Source organism: Oncorhynchus nerka, linkage group LG8, assembly GCF_034236695.1.
Source record: "Oncorhynchus nerka isolate Pitt River linkage group LG8, Oner_Uvic_2.0, whole genome shotgun sequence".
In the NCBI taxonomy this organism is placed as follows: domain Eukaryota; kingdom Metazoa; phylum Chordata; class Actinopteri; order Salmoniformes; family Salmonidae; genus Oncorhynchus; species Oncorhynchus nerka.
This window is the reverse complement of record NC_088403.1, coordinates 69669223-69687977: the sequence shown is the minus strand read 5'-3', so window position 1 is coordinate 69687977 and position 18755 is coordinate 69669223. Positions and strand designations below refer to the sequence as shown.

Below are 18755 nucleotides of genomic sequence, written 5' to 3'. Positions count from 1 at the left end.
ACTGATAGTAACACTACACTACTTTAGACCCCGTGGGACTCAGTAGTTAAACAACACTGATAGTAACACTACTTTAGACCCCGTGGGACTCAGTAGTTAAACAACACTGATAGTAACACTACTTTAGACCCCGTGGGACTCAGTAGTTAAACAACACTGATAGTAACACTACTTTAGACCCCGTGGGACTCAGTAGTTAAACAACACTGATAGTAACACTACACTACTTTAGACCCCGTGGGACTCAGTAGTTAAACAACACTGATAACACTACTTTAGACCCCGTGGGACTCAGTAGTTAAACAACACTAACACTACTTTAGACCCCGTGGGACTCAGTAGTTAAACAACACTGATAGTAACACTACTTTAGACCCCGTGGGACTCAGTAGTTAAACAACACTGATAGTAACACTACTTTAGACCCCGTGGGACTCAGTAGTTAAACAACACTGATAGTAACACTACTTTAGACCCCGTGGGACTCAGTAGTTAAACAACACTGATAGTAACACTACTTTAGACCCCGTGGGACTCAGTAGATAAACAACACTGATAGTAACACTACTTTAGACCCCGTGGGACTCAGTAGTTAAACAACACTGATAGTAACACTACTTTAGACCCCGTGGGACTCAGTAGTTAAACAACACTGATAGTAACACTACTTTAGACCCCGTGGGACTCAGTAGATAAACAACACTGATAGTAACACTACTTTAGACCCCGTGGGACTCAGTAGTTAAACAACACTGATAGTAACACTACTTTAGACCCCGTGGGACTCAGTAGTTAAACAACACTGATAGTAACACTACACTACTTTAGACCCCGTGGGACTCAGTAGATAAACAACACTGATAGTAACACTACTTTAGACCCCGTGGGACTCAGTAGTTAAACAACACTGATAGTAACACTACTTTAGACCCCGTGGGACTCAGTAGATAAACAACACTGATAGTAACACTACTTTAGACCCCGTGGGACTCAGTAGTTAAACAACACTGATAGTAACACCACACTACTTTAGACCCCGTGGGACTCAGTAGATAAACAACACTGATAGTAACACTACACTACTTTAGACCCCGTGGGACTCAGTAGTTAAACAACACTGATAGTAACACTACTTTAGACCCCGTGGGACTCAGTAGTTAAACAACACTGATAGTAACACTACTTTAGACCCCGTGGGACTCAGTAGATAAACAACACTGATAGTAACACTACTTTAGACCCCGTGGGACTCAGTAGTTAAACAACACTGATAGTAACACTACTTTAGACCCCGTGGGACTCAGTAGTTAAACAACACTGATAGTAACACTACTTTAGACCCCGTGGGACTCAGTAGTTAAACAACACTGATAGTAACACTACTTTAGACCCCGTGGGACTCAGTAGATAAACAACACTGATAGTAACACTACTTTAGACCCCGTGGGACTCAGTAGTTAAACAACACTGATAGTAACACTACTTTAGACCCCGTGGGACTCAGTAGATAAACAACACTGATAGTAACACTACTTTAGACCCCGTGGGACTCAGTAGTTAAACAACACTGATAGTAACACTACACTACTTTAGACCCCGTGGGACTCAGTAGATAAACAACACTGATAGTAACACTACTTTAGACCCCGTGGGACTCAGTAGTTAAACAACACTGATAGTAACACTACTTTAGACCCCGTGGGACTCAGTAGTTAAACAACACTGATAGTAACACTACTTTAGACCCCGTGGGACTCAGTAGTTAAACAACACTGATAGTAACACTACTTTAGACCCCGTGGGACTCAGTAGTTAAACAACACTGATAGTAACACTACACTACTTTAGACCCCGTGGGACTCAGTAGTTAAACAACACTGATAGTAACACTACTTTAGACCCCGTGGGACTCAGTAGTTAAACAACACTGATAGTAACACTACTTTAGACCCCGTGGGACTCAGTAGATAAACAACACTGATAGTAACACTACTTTAGACCCCGTGGGACTCAGTAGTTAAACAACACTGATAGTAACACTACTTTAGACCCCGTGGGACTCAGTAGTTAAACAACACTGATAGTAACACTACTTTAGACCCCGTGGGACTCAGTAGTTAAACAACACTGATAGTAACACTACTTTAGACCCCGTGGGACTCAGTAGTTAAACAACACTGATAGTAACACTACTTTAGACCCCGTGGGACTCAGTAGTTAAACAACACTGATAGTAACACTACACTACTTTAGACCCCGTGGGACTCAGTAGTTAAACAACACTGATAGTAACACTACACTACTTTAGACCCCGTGGGACTCAGTAGTTAAACAACACTGATAGTAACACTACTTTAGACCCCGTGGGACTCAGTAGTTAAACAACACTGATAGTAACACTACTTTAGACCCCGTGGGACTCAGTAGATAAACAACACTGAAACAACACTGGGATAGTAGTTAAACAACACTGATAGTAACACTACTTTAGACCCCGTGGGACTCAGTAGTTAAACAACACTGATAGTAACACTACTTTAGACCCCGTGGGACTCAGTAGTTAAACAACACTGATAGTAACACTACTTTAGACCCCGTGGGACTCAGTAGTTAAACAACACTGATAGTAACACTACTTTAGACCCCGTGGGACTCAGTAGATAAACAACACTGATAGTAACACTACTTTAGACCCCGTGGGACTCAGTAGTTAAACAACACTGATAGTAACACTACTTTAGACCCCGTGGGACTCAGTAGTTAAACAACACTGATAGTAACACTACACTACTTTAGACCCCGTGGGACTCAGTAGTTAAACAACACTGATAGTAACACTACTTTAGACCCGTGGGACTCAGTAGTTAAACAACACTGATAGTAACACTACTTTAGACCCCGTGGGACTCAGTAGATAAACAACACTGATAGTAACACTACTTTAGACCCCGTGGGACTCAGTAGTTAAACAACACTGATAGTAACACTACACTACTTTAGACCCCGTGGGACTCAGTAGATAAACAACACTGATAGTAACACTACACTACTTTAGACCCCGTGGGACTCAGTAGTTAAACAACACTGATAGTAACACTACTTTAGACCCCGTGGGACTCAGTAGTTAAACAACACTGATAGTAACACTACTTTAGACCCCGTGGGACTCAGTAGTTAAACAACACTGATAGTAACACTACTTTAGACCCCGTGGGACTCAGTAGATAAACAACACTGATAGTAACACTACTTTAGACCCCGTGGGACTCAGTAGTTAAACAACACTGATAGTAACACTACTTTAGACCCCGTGGGACTCAGTGGGACAACACTGATAGTAGTTAAACAACACTGATAGTAACACTACTTTAGACCCCGTGGGACTCAGTAGTTAAACAACACTGATAGTAACACTACTTTAGACCCCGTGGGACTCAGTAGTTAAACAACACTGATAGTAACACTACACTACTTTAGACCCCGTGGGACTCAGTAGTTAAACAACACTGATAGTAACACTACACTACTTTAGACCCCGTGGGACTCAGTAGTTAAACAACACTGATAGTAACACTACTTTAGACCCCGTGGGACTCAGTAGATAAACAACACTGATAGTAACACTAAACAACACTACTACTTTAGACCCCGTGGGACTCAGTAGTTAAACAACACTGATAGTAACACTACTTTAGACCCCGTGGGACTCAGTAGTTAAACAACACTGATAGTAACACAGTAGTTAAACAACACTGATAGTAACACTACACTACTTTAGACCCCGTGGGACTCAGTAGTTAAACAACACTGATAGTAACACTACTTTAGACCCCGTGGGACTCAGTAGTTAAACAACACTGATAGTAACACTACACTACTTTAGACCCCGTGGGACTCAGTAGTTAAACAACACTGATAGTAACACTACTTTAGACCCCGTGGGACTCAGTAGTTAAACAACACTGATAGTAACACTACTTTAGACCCCGTGGGACTCAGTAGTTAAACAACACTGATAGTAACACTACACTACTTTAGACCCCGTGGGACTCAGTAGTTAAACAACACTGATAGTAACACTACACTACTTTAGACCCCGTGGGACTCAGTAGTTAAACAACACTGATAGTAACACTACTTTAGACCCCGTGGGACTCAGTAGTTAAACAACACTGATAGTAATACTACACTACTTTAGACCCCGTGGGACTCAGTAGATAAACAACACTGATAGTAAACTACTTTAGACCCTGGGACTCAGTAGATAAACAACACTGATAGTAAACACTACTTTAGACCCCGTGGGACTCAGTAGTTAAACAACACTGATAGTAACACTACTTTAGACCCCGTGGGACTCAGTAGTTAAACAACACTGATAGTAACACTACTTTAGACCCCGTGGGACTCAGTAGATAAACAACACTGATAGTAACACTACTTTAGACCCCGTGGGACTCAGTAGATAAACAACACTGATAGTAACACTACTTTAGACCCCGTGGGACTCAGTAGTTAAACAACACTGATAGTAACACTACACTACTTTAGACCCCGTGGGACTCAGTAGATAAACAACACTGATAGTAACACTACTTTAGACCCCGTGGGACTCAGTAGTTAAACAACACTGATAGTAACACTACTTTAGACCCCGTGGGACTCAGTAGATAAACAACACTGATAGTAACACTACTTTAGACCCCGTGGGACTCAGTAGTTAAACAACACTGATAGTAACACTACACTACTTTAGACCCCGTGGGACTCAGTAGATAAACAACACTGATAGTAACACTACACTACTTTAGACCCCGTGGGACTCAGTAGTTAAACAACACTGATAGTAACACTACTTTAGACCCCGTGGGACTCAGTAGTTAAACAACACTAATAGTAACACTACTTTAGACCCCTTGGGACTCAGTAGATAAACAACACTGATAGTAACACTACTTTAGACCCCGTGGGACTCAGTAGATAAACAACACTGATAGTAACACTACTTTAGACCCCGTGGGACTCAGTAGTTAAACAACACTGATAGTAACACTACTTTAGACCCCGTGGGACTCAGTAGTTAAACAACACTGATAGTAACACTACTTTAGACCCCGTGGGACTCAGTAGTTAAACAACACTGATAGTAACACTACTTTAGACCCCGTGGGACTCAGTAGTTAAACAACACTGATAGTAACACTACACTACTTTAGACCCCGTGGGACTCAGTAGTTAAACAACACTGATAGTAACACTACACTACTTTAGACCCCGTGGGACTCAGTAGATAAACAACACTGATAGTAACACTACTTTAGACCCCGTGGGACTCAGTAGTTAAACAACACTGATAGTAACACTACTTTAGACCCCGTGGGACTCAGTAGTTAAACAACACTGATAGTAACACTACACTACTTTAGACCCCGTGGGACTCAGTAGTTAAACAACACTGATAGTAACACTACTTTAGACCCCGTGGGACTCAGTAGTTAAACAACACTGATAGTAACACTACACTACTTTAGACCCCGTGGGACTCAGTAGATAAACAACACTGATAGTAACACTACTTTAGACCCCGTGGGACTCAGTAGTTAAACAACACTGATAGTAACACTACTTTAGACCCCGTGGGACTCAGTAGTTAAACAACACTGATAGTAACACTACTTTAGACCCCGTGGGACTCAGTAGATAAACAACACTGATAGTAACACTACTTTAGACCCCGTGGGACTCAGTAGTTAAACAACACTGATAGTAACACTACACTACTTTAGACCCCGTGGGACTCAGTAGTTAAACAACACTGATAGTAACACTACACTACTTTAGACCCCGTGGGACTCAGTAGTTAAACAACACTGATAGTAACACTACTTTAGACCCCGTGGGACTCAGTAGATAAACAACACTGATAGTAACACTACACTACTTTAGACCCCGTGGGACTCAGTAGTTAAACAACACTGATAGTAACACTACTTTAGACCCCGTGGGACTCAGTAGTTAAACAACACTGATAGTAACACTACACTACTTTAGACCCCGTGGGACTCAGTAGTTAAACAACACTGATAGTAACACTACTTTAGACCCCGTGGGACTCAGTAGTTAAACAACACTGATAGTAACACTACTTTAGACCCCGTGGGACTCAGTAGTTAAACAACACTGATAGTAACACTACTTTAGACCCCGTGGGACTCAGTAGTTAAACAACACTGATAGTAACACTACTACTTTAGACCCCGTGGGACTCAGTAGTTAAACAACACTGATAGTAACACTACACTACTTTAGACCCCGTGGGACTCAGTAGTTAAACAACACTGATAGTAACACTACTTTAGACCCCGTGGGACTCAGTAGTTAAACAACACTGATAGTAACACTACTTTAGACCCCGTGGGACTCAGTAGTTAAACAACACTGATAGTAACACTACTTTAGACCCCGTGGGACTCAGTAGTTAAACAACACTGATAGTAACACTACTTTAGACCCCGTGGGACTCAGTAGTTAAACAACACTGATAGTAACACTACACTACTTTAGACCCCGTGGGACTCAGTAGATAAACAACACTGATAGTAACACTACTTTAGACCCCGTGGGACTCAGTAGATAAACAACACTGATAGTAACACTACTTTAGACCCCGTGGGACTCAGTAGTTAAACAACACTGATAGTAACACTACTTTAGACCCCGTGGGACTCAGTAGTTAAACAACACTGATAGTAACACTACTTTAGACCCCGTGGGACTCAGTAGTTAAACAACACTGATAGTAACACTACACTACTTTAGACCCCGTGGGACTCAGTAGTTAAACAACACTGATAGTAACACACTACTTTAGACCCCGTGGGACTCAGTAGTTAAACAACACTGATAGTAACACTACTTTAGACCCCGTGGGACTCAGTAGTTAAACAACACTGATAGTAAACACTACTTTAGACCCCGTGGGACTCAGTAGTTAAACAACACTGATAGTAACACTACTTTAGACCCCGTGGGACTCAGTAGATAAACAACACTGATAGTAACACTACACTAAACAACACTGATAGTAACACTACTACTTTAGACCCCGTGGGACTCAGTAGTTAAACAACACTGATAGTAACACTACTTTAGACCCCGTGGGACTCAGTAGTTAAACAACACTGATAGTAACACTACTTTAGACTGGGACAGTAGTTAAACAACACTGATAGACCCCGTGGGACTCAGTAGTTAAACAACACTGATAGTAACACTACTTTAGACCCCGTGGGACTCAGTAGTTAAACAACACTGATAGTAACACTACTTTAGACCCCGTGGGACTCAGTAGTTAAACAACACTGATAGTAACACTACACTACTTTAGACCCCGTGGGACTCAGTAGTTAAACAACACTGATAGTAACACTACTTTAGACCCCGTGGGACTCAGTAGTTAAACAACACTGATAGTAACACTACTTTAGACCCCGTGGGACTCAGTAGTTAAACAACACTGATAGTAACACTACACTACTTTAGACCCCGTGGGACTCAGTAGATAAACAACACTGATAGTAACACTACTTTAGACCCCGTGGGACTCAGTAGATAAACAACACTGATAGTAACACTACTTTAGACCCCGTGGGACTCAGTAGTTAAACAACACTGATAGTAACACTACTTTAGACCCCGTGGGACTCAGTAGTTAAACAACACTGATAGTAACACTACTTTAGACCCCGTGGGACTCAGTAGATAAACAACACTGATAGTAACACTACTTTAGACCCCGTGGGACTCAGTAGATAAACAACACTGATAGTAACACTACTTTAGACCCCGTGGGACTCAGTAGTTAAACAACACTGATAGTAACACTACACTACTTTAGACCCCGTGGGACTTAAACAACACTGATAGTAACACTACTTTAGACCCCGTGGGACTCAGTAGTTAAACAACACTGATAGTAACACTACTTTAGACCCCGTGGGACTCAGTAGATAAACAACACTGATAGTAACACTACTTTAGACCCGTGGGACTCAGTAGTTAAACAACACTGATAGTAACACTACACTACTTTAGACCCCGTGGGACTCAGTAGTTAAACAACACTGATAGTAACACTACACTACTTTAGACCCCGTGGGACTCAGTAGTTAAACAACACTGATAGTAACACTACTTTAGACCCCGTGGGACTCAGTAGTTAAACAACACTGATAAACACTACACTGGGACTCAGTAGTTAAACAACACTGATAGTAACACTACTTTAGACCCCGTGGGACTCAGTAGATAAACAACACTGATAGTAACACTACTTTAGACCCCGTGGGACTCAGTAGTTAAACAACACTGATAGTAACACTACTTTAGACCCCGTGGGACTCAGTAGTTAAACAACACTGATAGTAACACGTGGGACTCAGTAGATAAACAACACTGATAGTAACACTACTTTAGACCCCGTGGGACTCAGTAGATAAACAACACTGATAGTAACACTACTTTAGACCCCGTGGGACTCAGTAGTTAAACAACACTGATAGTATCACAACACTACTTTAGACCCCGTGGGACTCAGTAGATAAACAACACTGATAGTAACACTACTTTAGACCCCGTGGGACTCAGTAGTTAAACAACACTGATAGTAACACTACTTTAGACCCCGTGGGACTCAGTAGATAAACAACACTGATAGTAACACTACTTTAGACCCCGTGGGACTCAGTAGTTAAACAACACTGATAGTAACACTACACTACTTTAGACCCCGTGGGACTCAGTAGATAAACAACACTGATAGTAACACTACACTACTTTAGACCCCGTGGGACTCAGTAGTTAAACAACACTGATAGTAACACTACTTTAGACCCCGTGGGACTCAGTAGTTAAACAACACTGATAGTAACACTACTTTAGACCCCGTGGGATAGTAGATAAACAACACTGATAGTAACACTACTTTAGACCCGTGGGACTCAGTAGATAAACAACACTGATAGTAACACTACTACTTTAGACCCCGTGGGACTCAGTAGTTAAACAACACTGATAGTAACACTACTTTAGACCCCGTGGGACTCAGTAGTTAAACAACACTGATAGTAACACTACTTTAGACCCCGTGGGACTCAGTAGTTAAACAACACTGATAGTAACACTACTTTAGACCCCGTGGGACTCAGTAGTTAAACAACACTGATAGTAACACTACACTACTTTAGACCCCGTGGGACTCAGTAGTTAAACAACACTGATAGTAACACTACTTTAGACCCCGTGGGACTCAGTAGTTAAACAACACTGATAGTAACACTACTTTAGACCCCGTGGGACTCAGTAGTTAAACAACACGTGATACTAACACTACTTTAGACCCGTGGGACTCAGTAGATAAACAACACTGATAGTAACACTACACTACTTTAGACCCCGTGGGACTCAGTAGTTAAACAACACTGATAGTAACACTACTTTAGACCCCGTGGGACTCAGTAGATAAACAACACTGATAGTAACACTACACTACTTTAGACCCCGTGGGACTCAGTAGATAAACAACACTGATAGTAACACTACTTTAGACCCCGTGGGACTCAGTAGATAAACAACACTGATAGTAACACTACTTTAGACCCCGTGGGACTCAGTAGTTAAACAACACTGATAGTAACACTACTTTAGACCCCGTGGGACTCAGTAGATAAACAACACTGATAGTAACACTACTTTAGACCCCGTGGGACTCAGTAGTTAAACAACACTGATAGTAACACTACACTACTTTAGACCCCGTGGGACTCAGTAGTTAAACAACACTGATAGTAACACTACACTACTTTAGACCCCGTGGGACTCAGTAGTTAAACAACACTGATAGTAACACTACTTTAGACCCCGTGGGACTCAGTAGATAAACAACACTGATAGTAACACTACACTACTTTAGACCCCGTGGGACTCAGTTGATAGTAACACTACTTTAGACCCCGTGGGACTCAGTAGATAAACAACACTGATAGTAACACTACACTACTTTAGACCCCGTGGGACTCAGTAGTTAAACAACACTGATAGTAACACTACTTTAGACCCCGTGGGACTCAGTAGTTAAACAACACTGATAGTAACACTACTTTAGACCCCGTGGGACTCAGTAGTTAAACAACACTGATAGTAACACTACTTTAGACCCCGTGGGACTCAGTAGTTAAACAACACTGATAGTAACAACACTACTTTAGACCCCGTGGGACTCAGTAGTTAAACAACACTGATAGTAACAACACTACTTTAGACCCCGTGGGACTCAGTAGTTAAACAACACTGATAGTAACACTACTTTAGACCCCGTGGGACTCAGTAGTTAAACAACACTGATAGTAACACTACTTTAGACCCCGTGGGACTCAGTAGATAAACAACACTGATAGTAACAACACTACTTTAGACCCCGTGGGACTCAGTAGTTAAACAACACTGATAGTAACACTACTTTAGACCCCGTGGGACTCAGTAGATAAACAACACTGATAGTAACACTACACTACTTTAGACCCCGTGGGACTCAGTAGATAAACAACACTGATAGTAACACTACTTTAGACCCCGTGGGACTCAGTAGATAAACAACACTGATAGTAACACTACTTTAGACCCCGTGGGACTCAGTAGTTAAACAACACTGATAGTAACACTACTTTAGACCCCGTGGGACTCAGTAGATAAACAACACTGATAGTAACACTACTTTAGACCCCGTGGGACTCAGTAGTTAAACAACACTAATAGTAACACTACACTACTTTAGACCCCGTGGGACTCAGTAGTTAAACAACACTGATAGTAACACTACACTACTTTAGACCCCGTGGGACTCAGTAGTTAAACAACACTGATAGTAACACTACTTTAGACCCTGTGGGCCTCAGTAGATAAACAACACTGATAGTAACACTACACTACTTTAGACCCCGTGGGACTCAGTAGATAAACAACAGTGATAGTAACACTACTTTAGACCCCGTGGGACTCAGTAGATAAACAACACTGATAGTAACACTACACTACTTTAGACCCCGTGGGACTCAGTAGTTAAACAACACTGATAGTAACACTACTTTAGACCCCGTGGGACTCAGTAGTTAAACAACACTGATAGTAACACTACTTTAGACCCCGTGGGACTCAGTAGTTAAACAACACTGATAGTAACACTACTTTAGACCCCGTGGGACTCAGTAGTTAAACAACACTGATAGTAACACTACTTTAGACCCCGTGGGACTCAGTAGTTAAACAACACTGATAGTAACACTACTTTAGACCCTGTGGGACTCAGTAGTTAAACAACACTGATAGTAACACTACACTACTTTAGACCCCGTGGGACTCAGTAGTTAAACAACACTGATAGTAACACTACACTACTTTAGACCCCGTGGGACTCAGTAGTTAAACAACACTGATAGTAACACTACTTTAGACCCCGTGGGACTCAGTAGTTAAACAACACTGATAGTAATACTACACTACTTTAGACCCCGTGGGACTCAGTAGATAAAAAACACTGATAGTAACACTACTTTAGACCCCGTGGGACTCAGTAGATAAACAACACTGATAGTAACACTACTTTAGACCCCGTGGGACTCAGTAGTTAAACAACACTGATAGTAACACTACTTTAGACCCCGTGGGACTCAGTAGTTAAACAACACTGATAGTAACACTACTTTAGACCCCGTGGGACTCAGTAGATAAACAACACTGATAGTAACACTACTTTAGACCCCGTGGGACTCAGTAGATAAACAACACTGATAGTAACACTACTTTAGACCCCGTGGGACTCAGTAGTTAAACAACACTGATAGTATCACTACACTACTTTAGACCCCGTGGGACTCAGTAGATAAACAACACTGATAGTAACACTACTTTAGACCCCGTGGGACTTAGTAGTTAAACAACACTGATAGTAACACTACTTTAGACCCCGTGGGACTCAGTAGATAAACAACACTGATAGTAACACTACTTTAGACCCCGTGGGACTCAGTAGTTAAACAACACTGATAGTAACACTACACTACTTTAGACCCCGTGGGACTCAGTAGATAAACAACACTGATAGTAACACTACACTACTTTAGACCCCGTGGGACTCAGTAGTTAAACAACACTGATAGTAACACTACTTTAGACCCCGTGGGACTCAGTAGTTAAACAACACTAATAGTAACACTACTTTAGACCCCGTGGGACTCAGTAGATAAACAACACTGATAGTAACACTACTTTAGACCCCGTGGGACTCAGTAGATAAACAACACTGATAGTAACACTACTTTAGACCCCGTGGGACTCAGTAGTTAAACAACACTGATAGTAACACTACTTTAGACCCCGTGGGACTCAGTAGTTAAACAACACTGATAGTAACAACACTACTTTAGACCCCGTGGGACTCAGTAGTTAAACAACACTGATAGTAACACTACTTTAGACCCCGTGGGACTCAGTAGTTAATCAACACTGATAGTAACACTACTTTAGACCCCGTGGGACTCAGTAGTTAAACAACACTGATAGTAACACCACACTACTTTAGACCCCGTGGGACTCAGTAGATAAACAACACTGATAGTAACACTACTTTAGACCCCGTGGGACTCAGTAGTTAAACAACACTGATAGTAACACTACTTTAGACCCCGTGGGACTCAGTAGATAAACAACACTGATAGTAACACTACACTACTTTAGACCCCGTGGGACTCAGTAGTTAAACAACACTGATAGTAACACTACTTTAGACCCCGTGGGACTCAGTAGATAAACAACACTGATAGTAACACTACACTACTTTAGACCCCGTGGGACTCAGTAGTTAAACAACACTGATAGTAACACTACTTTAGACCCCGTGGGACTCAGTAGATAAACAACACTGATAGTAACACTACTTTAGACCCCGTGGGACTCAGTAGTTAAACAACACTGATAGTAACACTACTTTAGACCCCGTGGGACTCAGTAGTTAAACAACACTGATAGTAACACTACTTTAGACCCCGTGGGACTCAGTAGTTAAACAACACTGATAGTAACACTACACTACTTTAGACCCCGTGGGACTCAGTAGTTAAACAACACTGATAGTAACACTACACTACTTTAGACCCCGTGGGACTCAGTAGTTAAACAACACTGATAGTAACACTACTTTAGACCCTGTGGGACTCTAAACAACACTGATAGTAACACTACTTTAGACCCCGTGGGACTCAGTAGTTAAACAACACTGATAGTAACACTACTTTAGACCCCGTGGGACTCAGTAGATAAACAACACTGATAGTAACACTACACTACTTTAGACCCCGTGGGACTCAGTAGATAAACAACACTGATAGTAACACTACTTTAGACCCCGTGGGACTCAGTAGTTAAACAACACTGATAGTAACACTACTTTAGACCCCGTGGGACTCAGTAGTTAAACAACACTGATAGTAACACTACTTTAGACCCCGTGGGACTCAGTAGTTAAACAACACTGATAGTAACACTACTTTAGACCCCGTGGGACTCAGTAGTTAAACAACACTGATAGTAACAACACTACTTTAGACCCCGTGGGACTCAGTAGATAAACAACACTGATAGTAACACTACTTTAGACCCCGTGGGACTCAGTAGTTAAACAACACTGATAGTAACACTACTTTAGACCCCGTGGGACTCAGTAGATAAACAACACTGATAGTAACAACACTACTTTAGACCCCGTGGGACTCAGTAGTTAAACAACACTGATAGTAACACTACTTTAGACCCCGTGGGACTCAGTAGATAAACAACACTGATAGTAACACTACACTACTTTAGACCCCGTGGGACTCAGTAGATAAACAACACTGATAGTAACACTACTTTAGACCCCGTGGGACTCAGTAGATAAACAACACTGATAGTAACACTACTTTAGACCCCGTGGGACTCAGTAGTTAAACAACACTGATAGTATCACTACACTACTTTAGACCCCGTGGGACTCAGTAGATAAACAACACTGATAGTAACACTACTTTAGACCCCGTGGGACTCAGTAGTTAAACAACACTAATAGTAACACTACACTACTTTAGACCCCGTGGGACTCAGTAGTTAAACAACACTGATAGTAACACTACACTACTTTAGACCCCGTGGGACTCAGTAGTTAAACAACACTGATAGTAACACTACTTTAGACCCCGTGGGCCTCAGTAGATAAACAACACTGATAGTAACACTACACTACTTTAGACCCCGTGGGACTCAGTAGATAAACAACAGTGATAGTAACACTACTTTAGACCCCGTGGGACTCAGTAGATAAACAACACTGATAGTAACACTACACTACTTTAGACCCCGTGGGACTCAGTAGTTAAACAACACTGATAGTAACACTACTTTAGACCCCGTGGGACTCAGTAGATAAACAACACTGATAGTAACACTACACTACTTTAGACCCCGTGGGACTCAGTAGTTAAACAACACTGATAGTAACACTACTTTAGACCCCGTGGGACTCAGTAGTTAAACAACACTGATAGTAACACTACTTTAGACCCCGTGGGACTCAGTAGTTAAACAACACTGATAGTAACACTACTTTAGACCTTTAGTGGGACTCAGTAGTTAAACAACACTGATAGTAACACTACACTACTTTAGACCCCGTGGGACTCAGTAGTTAAACAACACTGATAGTAACACTACACTACTTTAGACCCCGTGGGACTCAGTAGTTAAACAACACTGATAGTAACACTACTTTAGACCCCGTGGGACTCAGTAGTTAAACAACACTGATAGTAACACTACACTACTTTAGACCCCGTGGGACTCAGTAGATAAACAACACTGATAGTAACACTACTTTAGACCCCGTGGGACTCAGTAGATAAACAACACTGATAGTAACACTACTTTAGACCCCGTGGGACTCAGTAGTTAAACAACACTGATAGTAACACTACTTTAGACCCCGTGGGACTCAGTAGTTAAACAACACTGATAGTAACACTACTTTAGACCCGTGGGACTCAGTAGATAAACAACACTGATAGTAACACTACTTTAGACCCCGTGGGACTCAGTAGATAAACAACACTGATAGTAACACTACTTTAGACCCCGTGGGACTCAGTAGTTAAACAACACTGATAGTATCACTACACTACTTTAGACCCCGTGGGACTCAGTAGATAAACAACACTGATAGTAACACTACTTTAGACCCCGTGGGACTCAGTAGTTAAACAACACTGATAGTAACACTACTTTAGACCCCGTGGGACTCAGTAGATAAACAACACTGATAGTAACACTACTTTAGACCCCGTGGGACTCAGTAGTTAAACAACACTGATAGTAACACTACACTACTTTAGACCCCGTGGGACTCAGTAGTTAAACAACACTGATAGTAACACTACACTACTTTAGACCCCGTGGGACTCAGTAGTTAAACAACACTGATAGTAACACTACTTTAGACCCCGTGGGACTCAGTAGTTAAACAACACTGATAGTAACACTACTTTAGACCCCGTGGGACTCAGTAGATAAACAACACTGATAGTAACACTACTTTAGACCCCGTGGGACTCAGTAGATAAACAACACTGATAGTAACACTACTTTAGACCCCGTGGGACTCAGTAGTTAAACAACACTGATAGTAACACTACTTTAGACCCCGTGGGACTCAGTAGTTAAACAACACTGATAGTAACACTACTTTAGACCCCGTGGGACTCAGTAGTTAAACAACACTGATAGTAACACTACTTTAGACCCCGTGGGACTCAGTAGTTAAACAACACTGATAGTAACACTACTTTAGACCCGTGGGACTCAGTAGTTAAACAACACTGATAGTAACACTACACTACTTTAGACCCCGTGGGACTCAGTAGATAAACAACACTGATAGTAACACTACTTTAGACCCCGTGGGACTCAGTAGTTAAACAACACTGATAGTAACACTACTTTAGACCCGTGGGACTCAGTAGATAAACAACACTGATAGTAACACTACACTACTTTAGACCCGTGGGACTCAGTAGATAAACAACACTGATAGTAACACTACTTTAGACCCCGTGGGACTCAGTAGATAAACAACACTGATAGTAACACTACACTACTTTAGACCCCGTGGGACTCAGTAGATAAACAACACTGATAGTAACACTACTTTAGACCCCGTGGGACTCAGTAGATAAACAACACTGATAGTAACACTACTTTAGACCCCGTGGGACTCAGTAGTTAAACAACACTGATAGTAACACTACTTTAGACCCCGTGGGACTCAGTAGATAAACAACACTGATAGTAACACTACTTTAGACCCCGTGGGACTCAGTAGTTAAACAACACTAATAGTAACACTACACTACTTTAGACCCCGTGGGACTCAGTAGTTAAACAACACTGATAGTTAAACAGTAACACTACTTTAGACCCCGTGGGACTCAGTAGTTAAACAACACTGATAGTAACACTACTTTAGACCCCGTGGGACTCAGTAGATAAACAACACTGATAGTAAACAACACGTGGGACTCAGTAGTTAAACAACACTGATAGTAACACTACTTTAGACCCTGTGGGCCTCAGTAGATAAACAACACTGATAGTAACACCACACTACTTTAGACCCCGTGGGACTCAGTAGATAAACAACACTGATAGTAACACTACTTTAGACCCCGTGGGACTCAGTAGTTAAACAACACTGATAGTAACACTACTTTAGACCCCGTGGGACTCAGTAGTTAAACAACACTGATAGTAACACTACTTTAGACCCCGTGGGACTCAGTAGTTAAACAACACTGATAGTAACACTACTTTAGACCCCGTGGGACTCAGTAGTTAAACAACACTGATAGTAACACTACACTACTTTAGACCCCGTGGGACTCAGTAGTTAAACAACACTGATAGTAACACTACACTACTTTAGACCCCGTGGGACTCAGTAGATAAACAACACTGATAGTAACACTACTTTAGACCCCGTGGGACTCAGTAGTTAAACAACACTGATAGTAACACTACTTTAGACCCCGTGGGACTCAGTAGATAAACAACACTGATAGTAACACTACACTACTTTAGACCCCGTGGGACTCAGTAGTTAAACAACACTGATAGTAACACTACTTTAGACCCCGTGGGACTCAGTAGATAAACAACACTGATAGTAACACTACACTACTTTAGACCCCGTGGGACTCAGTAGATAAACAACACTGATAGTAACACTACTTTAGACCCCGTGGGACTCAGTAGATAAACAACACTGATAGTAACACTACTTTAGACCCCGTGGGACTCAGTAGTTAAACAACACTGATAGTAACACTACTTTAGACCCCGTGGGACTCAGTAGATAAACAACACTGATAGTAACACTACACTACTTTAGACCCCGTGGGACTCAGTAGTTAAACAACACTGATAGTAACACTACACTACTTTAGACCCCGTGGGACTCAGTAGTTAAACAACACTGATAGTAACACTATACTACTTTAGACCCCGTGGGACACAGTAGTTAAACAACACTGATAGTAACACTACTTTAGACCCTGTGGGACTCAGTAGATAAACAACACTGATAGTAACACTACACTACTTTAGACCCCGTGGGACTCAGTAGATAAACAACACTGATAGTAACACTACTTTAGACCCCGTGGGACTCAGTAGATAAACAACACTGATAGTAACACTACTTTAGACCCCGTGGGACTCAGTAGTTAAACAACACTGATAGTAACACTACTTTAGACCCCGTGGGACTCAGTAGATAAACAACACTGATAGTAACACTACACTACTTTAGACCCCGTGGGACTCAGTAGTTAAACAACACTGATAGTAACACTACTTTAGACCCCGTGGGACTCAGTAGTTAAACAACACTGATAGTAACACTACTTTAGACCCCGTGGGACTCAGTAGTTAAACAACACTGATAGTAACACTACTTTAGACCCCGTGGGACTCAGTAGTTAAACAACACTGATAGTAACACTACACTACTTTAGACCCCGTGGGACTCAGTAGATAAACAACACTGATAGTAACACTACTTTAGACCCCGTGGGACTCAGTAGATAAACAACACTGATAGTAACACTACTTTAGACCCCGTGGGACTCAGTAGTTAAACAACACTGATAGTAACACTACTTTAGACCCCGTGGGACTCAGTAGTTAAACAACACTGATAGTAACAACAGACCCCGTGGGACTCAGTAGATAAACAACACTGATAGTAACACTACTTTAGACCCCGTGGGACTCAGTAGTTAAACAACACTGATAGTAACACTACTTTAGACCCCGTGGGACTCAGTAGTTAAACAACACTGATAGTAACACTACTTTAGACCCCGTGGGACTCAGTAGATAAACAACACTGATAAACAACACTGATAGTAAACAACACTGATAGTAACACTACTTTAGACCCCGTGGGACTCAGTAGTTAAACAACACTGATAGTAACACACTACTTTAGACCCCGTGGGACTCAGTAGTTAAACAACACTGATAAACACTACTTTAGACTGGGACTCAGTAGATAAACAACACTGATAGTAACACTACTTTAGACCCCGTGGGACTCAGTAGATAAACAACACTGATAGTAA

The 18755-nt window shown here is 41.7% G+C and overlaps 1 protein-coding gene across 1 annotated transcript in view; it reads left to right on the top strand.

Annotated features, from left to right (window-relative positions):
• The window catches only part of LOC115127085 (nephronectin-like), a 64096-nt gene that overhangs the window by 24593 nt on the left and 20748 nt on the right, over positions 1–18755 (top strand). The window lies entirely within an intron of this gene.